This window comes from Lontra canadensis, unplaced genomic scaffold, assembly GCF_010015895.1.
Source record: "Lontra canadensis isolate GAN:19392208 unplaced genomic scaffold, GSC_riverotter_1.0 scaffold4, whole genome shotgun sequence".
In the NCBI taxonomy this organism is placed as follows: Eukaryota; Metazoa; Chordata; class Mammalia; order Carnivora; family Mustelidae; genus Lontra; species Lontra canadensis.
This window is the reverse complement of record NW_022630998.1, coordinates 7,869,246-7,881,849: the sequence shown is the minus strand read 5'-3', so window position 1 is coordinate 7,881,849 and position 12,604 is coordinate 7,869,246. Positions and strand designations below refer to the sequence as shown.

The 12,604-nt window shown below is 38.2% G+C and overlaps 1 protein-coding gene across 1 annotated transcript in view; it reads left to right on the top strand.

The window, feature by feature from the left end:
• Positions 1–12,604, top strand: part of FER (FER tyrosine kinase) — a 465,098-nt gene that overhangs the window by 403,776 nt on the left and 48,718 nt on the right. The window lies entirely within an intron of this gene.

The following is a 12,604-nucleotide window of genomic DNA, read 5'->3' as shown; positions in this document are numbered from 1 at the left end:
TTAAAAAATTTAGCAGAAGAAGAGAAAAAAATTGAAAAAGAAAAAAAAAATTACATTAACTGCAAGGCTAAAGAATCATGGGGAGAAAGCCATGAGTTCCGTGCTTTGCTTTCTCCTCCTCTGGAATTCCGCTGCTCTCCTTGGTATTGAAACCGCACTCCTCGTAAGTGAACTTGGTCCTGGCTGGGTTTCTTGTTGATCTTCTGGGGGAGGGGCCTGTTGTAGTGATTCTCAAGTGTCTTTGCCCCAGGCGGAGTCGCACCGCCCTTACCAGGGGCCGGGCTGAGTAATCCGCTCGGGTTTGCTTTCGGGAGCTTTTGTTCCCTGAGCGCTTTCCGTAGAGTCCGGAGGACGGGAATGAAGATGGCGGCCTCCCAGTCTCCGGCCCGGAGGAGCCGAGAGCTCGGGGTCCCACTCCTCAGTGCGCCCTCAGGGAACAGCGTCCAATTACTCCCGTCTGCCTGGCCTCTGGCCGCGCTCCGAGCTCACCGAGCCTGCAACCGGTTCAAGGTAAGCCCGAGCTTAGAGCTCACTCCTCGGCTCCGTCTCTGTAGCCGGCTTCCCCGTTCTAATACCTGCGAGCTCTGTGACACTCAGACACCCCGATCCTTCTGTGACCCTGCGGGACCTGAGGCCACACTGGCCCTGCGTGGGCTTCACCCCAGTTAAGCCTCTGGAGCGATGTCCCTCAGCGGAACAGACTTTTAAAAGTCCTGATTTTGTGCTCCGTTGCTCCGCCGCTTGCCGGGAGCCGGCCCCTCCCCCCGGGGTCTATCTTCCCGTCCCTTTGGATTCACTTCTCCGCCAGTCCTACCTTTCAGAAAGTGGTTGATTTTCTGTTTCTAGAATTGCTGTTCTTCTTCTCTTCGATCTCCCGTTGGATTTGTAGGTGTTTGCAATCTTTAGATAAGCTATCTAGCTGATCTCCCGCAACCTGAAGTAGTCTCAGCTGCTACTTTTCCGCCATCTTGACTCCTCCCCCCCTTTTTTGTTTTTTTAATAAAGATTTTGTTTATTTATTTATTTGACAGAGATCACAAGTAGGCAGAGAGGCAGGCAGAGAGAGAGGAGGAAGCAGGCTCCCTGCTGAGCAGAGAGCCCGGTGCGGGGCTCGATCCCTGGACCCTGGGATCATGACCTGAGCCCAAGGCAGAGGCTTTAACCCACTGAGCTACCCAGGCGCCCCAAGGGCAGTGTTTTTATGTTCAGAGGGTAATGGAAAGAGTCAGTGGAGAGGAGGGCGTAGAACAAACTTGGTAAGTAAGTAAACTGAACAGAGACCCAGCCAGTTATATCGCCTAGGTCATTTAAGCCAAAAATGTCAGTATTTTGTGAAAAAACTGCTAAGCTATGTGGATTTCCTACTGATTACGTTGTGATGAAGCTCAGGGTAGCCTCCTACTATCTCCACAAGCCAGTCAAGCCTGTGGAGTTACTATTTTTCAATGAACAGAAAATATATACACACTTAAATTGAATTAAGTCTTTAGTAGCTTCTCAGAAACACTTGTGTTTTAAATCTGCTGGCAGTTCAGCATTACACGAATTTTCTTAGTGACTATTTCTCTGAAAACACTTTAAAATGCAATTTGCTGCTGTGATCAGCAATAGGGGAAGGCTGTGGAATTTGCACTGTTCTAAATTCCATTCCCCTTGATCTGCTGTGCCTGGACTGTAATTTTTTTCAACCATTTATCTTCTGGTTGGACTTTTTTGCTGGAGTGTACATTGCTAGTGGTTTTATTTGATCACTGGCAACGAGCTCTGATCTTCTTTTTCTGATATTGAACATTTCAAGCAATTCCCTAATGAGTCTGCCTCTGTGCTCCAGTGCTGTTAACTTTGATACATTTCCTGTTATGAGAATAAGCTTCCAAAAATAATTGACTCATTTTCCTTAGGGAGTCTCCATTTTTATGGAATTTTATTATTTCTGAGTTGTAAATTTTAGTTTGCCTACCCAGATCTTCTCTGCTATAAATTGAGCTTCCCGGTTTAAGTAACATTTGAATACCAGGAACTTATTTTATTTAGCGAACATGTATTGAAAGTACTATGTCACATGGACCTGGGTGTTGAGGTGCCAAACTCGTAAGAGGCTCTGCACAGAGCCGGCATTTAAGACCAAGTCAGACAAGTAAGTCTGTGGTTACCATTCACTGAGATACACCCTGAATTGTTCTGTGGTCCACACCAAGAAGGACTTGCCAAAGGGAACGATACTCGAGTTCGGTTTTGAAGAATGAGTAGGATTTTAGTCAAATGAAGAAGGGAGGGAAGATCTGTGTCCGGAGAACAAAATGCTTATCTAAAAAATAGTCCGTATTTTACATAAAGAAGCTGGGGAGTCTGTGAAACGAGGCAGTTAGAAAAATGATGGCAGGGAGAATGCCTCACTTAAGAACACCAACCTCCTCCTAGAATTATGGTCTCTATTCCTTTTCTTCAATCAGCCACCTACCTTTCTCTTGATAATCTTCTAAATCCCAGCTGTATCCATAATGCCTCTTGCAAGAACTCTTCCGTGGCTCAGCATTGCCGTGTGATGACATTCAGACCTTAAATCAGTCTTCATGGGCCTAAGGCCTACTGCTGATACTCAAAACCCTACCCTTTCTTTCTTCAAGGGGCCCAACTCATTGTGCTTTCTTCTTACCTTGTCCTGCCATCCACCAGGCAGAAAGAATCGTTCTTTCTGCCTGCCACCATCACATATTTTTTATGTTCTTGTAACACAAAACCACACTCTACCACATGACAAGGTGCTATGCTTCCACCCCCAAAGTGACCGGCCACTGCTGGGTACAGAGATCACCCTATTTGTGGCATGAATCAATGAATCAAAGAATGCTTATGAGAATTAAAAGCAGAATCATTCTTTTCCTTAAAGAGATTAAAGTCTTACTGGGGAGATAATACAGGTAGAAAAGAGAACTAGAAATGTTCATTTATAAGACAATAGAACAATAACTGTCAAAAAGCATTTAAATGTGGTGTGTGTCACAGCGAAAGAGGAATCCGGTAAACAGTGTCAAAAGAATCCTGTTTCCCAAAATGAGATCCCAGGATTGTAGCTTAGATAGACAGGTGCCAAAAGAAAGCACTTTTGCTGTGAAACGTACTTCAGTGACATTTGAAGGTCAAATTATGAATGCAGTGTCACGGACTGGAGTCTGTGAATAGTCCCAGCCCACCCTCCGCAAGCCTCTCCCACTGGCCCTGCACAAAAACAGAATGTGACTGCAGGACTCCACAGAGCAGATCATCTGCGCCGATAACAGGCCGTTGACTCATTTTAATTTACCTGCCTATTGAAATTCTGTTTTCCTAGTGGTGGTTATTAATGTGGCGAAGAAAAGGACTGCATTTCTTTTTTTGTCCCAACTTGAATATTGTAAGAGCGTCTGCTGAAAGAAAATGAACCCAAGCCATCTTTCTGTCTCAAATCAAAGAAATATTTTGTGATAAATTGGACTGCCATTCACGCTTACTATTTTCAGATGTCATACAATAGAAATAAGGTGTGCCATGTAGGTTTCTCCCCCTAAAATTCAAAGTTAGCCTGTGAAGCTATACAGCTAGCTCTTCAGTCATATTATAGATTCAGTGATACTGATTTTGTCTTCAGACTGCATGGGAAGAAACAGGGATGAATCAAATGACAGGCATGAGGAGAGATTCATGAGGCATCCTGTCCACCAGGAAGCCTGGCCGGCTGCACATCCAGAACTGGTTCAGTTGTCTCTCATTTCCATTCTGTATCAGTAGCTTAATAACTTTCCTTGAAGGAATATTATATATGTAATCACAAATATTATTCGTAAATGTTTCATAAGAAGAAAAACCCTATCCTGGAAGCTTTCAGTCCTAACTTGGCTGTGCAGTATACCAGCCCATGGTGTAAAATTTCTTCCCTACTTCAGGTGTTCGTACTCAGAGCTGTGAAATTTCAGTTCTCTGTATTATGTAAGTTAATTCATCAAAGTACTGGTCCAAACCACCTCCTTTAAGACTTCATGTTTTGTTTTCATTTCTGTTACCTTTAATTTCATATTGCCTGAGTTTAAAATGGAAAGGAGACATAACTTGGCAGACCTTGAGCAACACCACAGGAGCTGTTCTGAGTCTCATTTTGTACGCACAAAGTCACCTGTCTGTGTCCTAGATGAAGACAGGCCTTTGGGACCAGATCAATTGTGTGACTTGGTAAAGCCCACTTGAGAATTCTTCTGTCTGGATTCTGAATTTAAACTAAACATAGACCTCACGTACTCGAACTTTCTCTTGGGAATCTGGTAGACTGATGGATACAGCATGTGGGAGCATGGGGGAAAACCATAGTGCGATGTATTTTCTTTCTTGTCGCTCTGAGTATGATGACCTTTTTCAAATTCTGTCTCTTCAAGGTGCACTTGAAGGCTTTGGGGGATTTGACACACATAAACACCAAATGCAAAGATCACAAGCAAAGTAAATGTATAAGACTAAAAATAAGGAAAAACAGGGCCAGTTGCATAATGCAAAGTATTACCCTGACACTGTGACCATGTTCTGTTCCCAATCATTGTTTATAAAAGGTTCACTATTTAATTGTTCTTTTCTAGTAGTTTCTATAGGTAGAATTTTTTTCACATATTAGGTACTTAATAATTTTTAATTATTTAATTTTAATCCCAGTATCAACAACATACAGTGTTATAAGAGTTTCAGATGTACAATATAATGATTCAACAATTCTATACATTACTTGGAGCTCATCATAGTAAGTGTACTCTTAATCCCCATCACCTGTTTTCCCCATCCCCCCCCACCCACCTCCCCTCTGGCAACCACCCCTGATCTATATGTAAGAGTTTGGTTCTTGTTTGTCTCTTTTCCTTTGTTCATTTGTTTTGTTTCTTAAATTTCACATATGAATGAAATCATATGGTATTTATCTTTCTCTGACTGACTTATGACTTAGCCTTATACCCTCTAGATCCATCCATATTGTTGCAAATGGTGAGATTTCATTCCTTTTAATGACTGAGTAGTATCCCATTCTTCTTCTTTTTTTTTTTAAAGGAAGGAGTTTTATTTTATTTTTTAAAAGATTTTTATTTATTTGACAGAGATCACAAGTAGGTAGAGAGGCAGGCAGAGAGAGAGGAGGAAGCAGGCTCCCTGCTGAGCAGAGAGCCCGATGTGGGGCTCCATCCCAGGACCCTGGGATCATGACCTGAGCTGAAGGCAGAGGCTTAACCCACTGTATCCCATTCTTCTTAATCCATTCATCTGTGGATGGACACTTGGGCTGCTTCCATATCTTGGTGATTGCTGCAATAAACATAGGTGTGCTTTTGTAGTGAATATTTTTAAATTATTTTTAAATTTGAAGCCAGGAGAATCTTGAAGTAACTCATTAAATATTTCTAGTGATCTAAAAAAGTATGTACTTTTTCAGGAATGCCTTGCTTTCAAGTTATTTTTGTACCATTAGTATCTTTTAAAAATACGAAATAAAAAACAGGGAAATGATGAGTTATATAACATTTAATAATATAATTCAATCTCTGAGTTATAAGAGTTCTAGTTCTTAGTTTCTTTTGTAAGAGCTTGGCATTTTAAGTGGTTAAAGGAAAATAAAAGGATTTTATTTGGGTATTAATGTAAACACCATCTTTTGTTATGGGATAATATCTTTAAAGTAATACAAAGACAGTTTATTGAATTTTAGTTTGTTTTACAAAAAAGACTATAACAGAAAATATAAGTGCCATATAGACCAGTTAGCTTTTCAGTGTTGGAAAAAGCCACGTGCTTTAAATGTACACTCTTATCCAAGCTTTCCTTCTTCTAACAAGTGTTCATCTCTTGGGGTGCTGGTCCTGTGAAAATGACTGGACAAAAATCTCACCAAGGTAACACAGCAGAATATTAATCCTCAGAAGCGTTTTCATCTATTAAAGAGAGACAATATTTTAATATATTTATTTGCTTGGTTTAAGTTAAATTTAACAATAAATCATTTGACTATGTGGTCCTTAGGTTATTTAAAAATCCCATGTTAAGATATCCCATATTATCATCTTGGATGATTTTTACCAAATGTGTATCATCATGTGATGAGCAATACACTTCCATTATCCCAGAAGGTTCCTCTTGCTGCCGTGTATGCAATCCCCTTCTCCTACCCTTGGCCCTGGGGATACTAATCTGTTTTCTCTCACTATAGTTTAGCCTTTTCTAAAATTTTATTTACATGGAATCATTCAGTGTATAATCTTTTGTTCTAGATTTTTTTTCACTGAAAACAGTGCTTTATAGATCCATCCATGTTGTTGCATATAGTCTTTGACTTTTAAATTCTGAGGGGTATTCCATTTTACACCGTAGTTCGTTTTCCTAGTCACCAGTTGATGAACATATGGATTATTTCCAGGTTGGGACTATTATAAACAAAGTGGCTATAAATATTCATATGTAAGTCTTTGTGTGAATATATATGTTTTTATTTTTCTCAGGTAAATCTCTAAAAGTTGAATGGGTGGGTTGCATGGAAAAAATTATCTTTAACATTATAAGAAACTGCCAAGTTGTTTTCTAAGTGGCTGTTCCATTTTGCATGGCCACCAACAATATATGGGAGTTGCAGCTTCTCCATACAATTAAGCCACACTTCTTACTGTTAGTCTTTTTTCAGTCATTCTGGGGAATGTAGTGGTATCTGGTTGTGCTTTTAATTTTATTTTCCTAACAACTAATGATGCTGAGCTTCTTTTCATGTGCTTCCTTGCTATTCACATGTCATCTTTTCATGAAGTGTCTGTTCAGATCTCTTGCCCATTTTTTATTAATCAGACTGTTGTCTTGTTATTTAGTTGTAAGCATTTGTTCCATTTTTTAAAAATTAACATATAATGTATTATTAGCCCCAGGGGTACAGGTCTGTGGCATTTGTTCCATTTTTTTAATACAAGTCCTGGTTCAGATATTTTGCAAATATTTTCTCTGAAGCTGTAGTTGTCCTTTTTTTTTTTTTTCCTCAAGAGAAGTTTCCAATAATAATGACTCTAAAATTAGCAATTTTTTCTTTTATGGATCATGCTTTTGGTAGCATATCTAAGAATTCTTTCACACCCTGAAGATTTTCTCTTGTGCTTTTATTTCTAAAATTTTATAGTTTAGTTCTGGCTTCCAGATCTAAGACCTACACAGTGCCAACCTCTTGTCCTTGCTTATTTGAAACCCATTCTGACTCTTCCCATTTGGTTCTTTGCTTACTGATCTACCTTATTTCTGATTTTGCACCTTCTATTCAGAATATATTCAATTGCCTTTCCTGGGAACTCCCAGTTCGAGTCCTATCCTATGTCTTCCTGGAACTCAAAAGACATTAGAAATCTCCTGTTAATTGTCTTTTTCTTTTCCTTTTGTTTTTCTGTAGCATTTCTAAGAATATTCCCTTGGGTGTCATGTACATACCTTTTTCATACCACCCTGCAGGAAAAAAAAGGCAAATATTTTATTTTTTTGCCTGGTGAAATATGTGAAAATTCAGGTTTGCATTAGATTTAAATTTGACTAGAACTTAGTGTGAATGTTTAGCAAATTGCATTATTTTAATTTGGTAACACTGGAAGATTTATTTAGTCAATCCTTTACATAACGATAAGATTGAAAGATTTTTTTTTTCCCCATAGGTCATGTCAAACATAGTCTCCCTTTCTGGATAATTGCCCTAGCAAATATGTAATTATTTAGCAAAGTTATCTTCAAGAATGAAGTATTTCTGATCATCTTTCCCCATATGCTTGCTCTGGTGCCCATAATGTCCTCTGCAGACCTTTGTTCTCTCTCCTTTAAGATCACTTTTTACCATCGCAGTATAAACTCCTTAAGGACAGGATCCTGGTCTTCTCTAACACCATTATTGTTTGCTACAAATCCAGAAAATGTTTGCTGAATCAGTGATTTTACCCTTTCTTTAACATTCCCAGGGGTAGAGGTTCTGTCATCTCCCTATATGCTAATATCCTAAAAATCCCTATAGACAGGAATTCTGCTGTCTCATTTGCTATATAATTTAGACATAATTCCGACAACATTGTCTTTTTTCTTACTCATAATCACACCAACTAAAATGTTTATCCATTGACTTTCACTCTCTTGCATACTATTGGCATTTTACTAAACACAGTAGATGCTTTTGAGTTTTTAGTAAATGATGATCCCTTTTTTTGAGTTTGGGCCTTATCTTTCTGCCATTTATCTTTTAAAACAGGAAGAATTTTCTTTTTCATAAATCATATTCCTGAACCATTATTAGTTCAGCATGTGTGGAATTCGTTGTTATTATTGGAAAGAACTTTGGTGAGACCATTTTTAGAGAAAAAAAAATAGATATTGGTATAAAAATGAGCAGTTGCTCTTCTACTATGATCAAACAAGAATAAAATTACTTTTAGTATGAACAATTCAACTTTATTTTTTTAAGCTTTTTTTTTTTTTTTTTTTTTTTAAGAACAGAGGGAAGGGGAGAGAGAGAATCTTGAGAAGGCTCCATGCCCAGTGTGGAGCCCAGTGCGGGGCTCTCTCACCATCTTGAGATCATGACCCTGAGATCATGACCTGAACAGAAATCAAGAGTCAGACTCTTAACGAACCGAGACACCCCGATACCCCCAGAATTCAACTTTATTTTAAAGAAAATACTGAACACTCATTTTAAAACATTACTGCTTAGTATATTGTTTGATAATATGACATAAGTAGGATCTGGAATATGAGAAAAACTTTTACGGAATAGTCAGGTTACCTGATTAGGTTTTAGACAATAACTTCGTTATTTAATATATGGTGTTTTAATGAGATTTACATATCTATTCTATAGTTAATATAATGGTCTACAGAAATATTCAGAAAATAAAACCAATTCCTTATCTGCATAGTGGTTGTTTTGCCTATTGTTGTATTAATAGAATCAGTCACCAGAATAACTAATTTGCAGAAAACCTGAACTAGTTAGCTCTAAAGAAGTAATTGGTTCTGAGGTTACAGCTAGAGAAGTCCTAGTAGAAGACTTGCCCCTTCTTTCTCAAAGATGCATTTTCTCCCAGTAAGGTTTTCCCAGAGGCATTGGTCACCCTTGGTTTAAACAAGCCAAGTAGTGAGGCCGGCACAACTTCTCCACAAAATGACATCACTGCCTGTTTAATAATCAGACCACACACTGCTATCATGTGGGATTCCATAATTACTCTGATTTTTTCCACATGGATCAAATCTTAATGACCTTCCCTTCCATTAGTGATAAGTATTATTAAAATACTCAAAGGTGGCCTCCACTTTCCTTTTTTAGTATTTGTTGAGTTGCTGCTTGTGTAGAAAACAGATCTTCTTGTCCGTGTGTGATATTTGCTGCTGCTCCTGTCTCCCTCAGAGACATGAATTCTTGTCTGTTTTGTTGCTGCTTTGGCTAGAACAGTGCCTGGCAAATATCGAAGCGCTATATAGATAGCACTTTTTTAAGGAATCAAATCAGTTTATCTGTTGGCCTTCTCCCCTCCAATTTTAAATATTTTTAATGGAAATGATGATAAACTATCTACCACATATTTCTGCTCGGTGATACCAAGAATACCCCACAACAGTTAACCTTTATTGAAAACTTAGAGTCGGTAATATCCATATCACTTATTATGATTTGTTCTAATCTGAAATCAGAATTAGTTTCAAAGCATCTTGGGGAAGTTTACCACTAAATTAACTAGCTTCCATACGCCAGTTGTTTCATATCAGGTTAGAAGAAGTAGTGCAGGCCCTGTGGGAATGGCATTGGCTAGACACAGAGATATTCCAAGAAGTAGCACTTAGAAGAGATAGCAGTCAATAGCCAGGACATCATTGGTTCAAAAGAGCTTAAAAAAGGGAAAACTCAACTAATAAAAAGCTAGATGCTAGAGAGAAAGCAAATTGAAAGCTGAATATCAGAAGCTAAACTAGGAGAAATCATTGTAAGAAGGTGCCTGCCACAGTTTTCTATTAGGGATGGATGAGAAAGAAGGTGGCCTTTCGTAAACAGTGACAGTTTTCTTTGGTTTCTTACCTCCAACTCTGCCCTACCCATCCTTGCTGTTGAGCTGTCATTCTCAGTGTTACTAAATCTGTTGTACCAATTATCTATTGCTTTATAAAACACCACCCCAAATACAGTGACTTAAAACAAAAATCATTTATTTGTTTTTGTTCCATCAGTTTGGCTCATCAGTTTGGGCAGGGCTCGGCCAAATGGCTTTCTGCTATTCTCCCTTGGGGTCACTTATGTGGCTTCAGATACCCAGTAGACTGACTAGGGCTAGAGGGTTTAGTTCAGTCTCACTCACATTGCTGGAGCCTTCCAACGGACTGTAGGCTGCTCCCTCCCCCAACTCTCCACCATGGTGTCTCACTCGGGTTTCTTTACATGGTATCAGGAGTGTTCAGGAAGATAAAAGTAGAATCAGAAAGTCTCTGGAAGCCTATACTCCAGAACTTCATAATATTACTTCTGCCAAATTCTGCTTGTCGAAGTAACAGGTTAGCCTAGACACAGGGTGGAGAAGTACAAAATATTATGGCCATATTTTTCATACCACACCTGTCTCGGAGAGTTTACTCCTAACCCTCACACTTGTAATTTCCAGTACTGTAGTTTATGTGCTTACATAGCTATCTCTTCTTACAAAATTGAACTGCTTGAGGACAGGAATTAGTTTATCTTTATCTGTAGCACATAGTAAAGGCCCTGTTATCTAATAAGGTCTTAATAAAAGGAAAGTTGAACCAATGATAAGCTGACTGGTTAATACGTACATACATATGTCTGTACGGATATACGTATGTATATTCTCGTTTCTCTTTAATAACTAGATTCTGTAATTATAAGATTAATGGAAAAGTACTTTTAAAAAGTACAAAGTAAGTTAGAAGTGTGTCTTTTGGTATAAAATGCTGAGAGTTTTGGGGCATCTGGGTGGCTCAGTCGGTTAAGCATCTGACTCGATCTCAGTTCAGGTTGACCTCAGGGTTGTGAGTTCAAACTCCATGTTGGGCTCCACACCGGGCATGGAGCCTACAATAAAAAGACAGATAGATACATACATACATACATACGTATGTACGTACATACATACATAAAAATTGTTTTTGTGTATGTCAAGCAGCAACCCTAGAATACTGTGCTCTGGGAACATACAAACTCATCTGTGTAGTGGAGACTTAGTAGTGTTTCCTTAATCAGTTCCCAGATCAAATAACCAGAAATTATTTCATTTCTAATTTCCACCATGACTGTTTTCAAATATGTTGGGCCTCATAGTCCCAATTATATATTCTCTTATAGCATGTATTCAGAAGAATGACTACTTGTGCCAAAATAACAAAGTCTTAATAAAGAAAGTGTCAAGGGTAGCCCTAATTACTTGGCTGTAAAAATACTTCAAATAATCTAAAAGGTCCATCTATTAATATCAGCCCAAGTTCAGTTGATGGCACTAAAATGACAATTTAGTATTTCATGGAATTTAAAAATCCTGTGCCCTAATTAAGTTCCCACACAGGTAATTATTCCAGGTGTAATTTCACCAAGACACTGTGATATTCACTTTGAAGTGCTGCTACTGCTACACATTCTCACTAAACGCTGTTCAGCAGCTGTCACATTTTTCCTCCAGTAGCTTGGAGATCACTATAAATTTGCCAAAATTTTTTGGAATTTTTCATGAATAGATTTTACATTTATATACGTTACTTTGTCCACTTTGAGTCTTTCAGACACTTTTGTTTTATGTAACTATGGTCTGCAAATTGGTAAAAGAAAATTTTGTTAAGAGATCGAAAGGACACATGTATATACAAAGGCAATATTTGCTCAGACAAGTAATCCTTCATGAATGCAAAATGCAGATTTTTTGTGAATACATCAAAGAATCACGGAATGAATAACAACTAATTATGGAAGGACGTTTGGTGAATATTTTTAAAAACTTTTATCTTGTAGAATTACAAGTAGAGAAAAACAGCTACATATATGAAATCAAGTCTTAAGACTTCATTTTTGTGGTATTATATTATCAAACAGAATGCAGAATTAGAATTGAACAAAGCTAAAGCAAGCTCTCCTGACTATGGAAAGAAAATAGAGAGAGACAGAAAAGAAATTGAATTTCAGATATTTGTTTCAAGATAAAAATGAATTATTATAAAATAGACCTGTATTCGTAACTTAGATTCTCCTATTTGGATTTCATACACTGAAAGCAATCATAGGACTGAAGGGAAATTTATTATAAAGTCACCTGGGATATCACTTCATAAACACAGAAAACAACATTAGAAATTGAAATGGGAATAATGAAAGTTTCATGTTAAAAGAATGTAAATGAGAGGCAAGGAAAGAATGGTTGAGGCACATGAGAGAAAAGCATTCATCCTCTTGAACTCCTGTAAATACTGACAAGTGTTGTCCATGAACAGGATATTGGTGCCACAGAAAATAGGACTGGATGTCTCCCCTCTGTACCTAGGGGCTCAGTCTGTTCTGAGGACTCTTGCTGTGTTTGTACACTGGATGAGTCTATCTTCC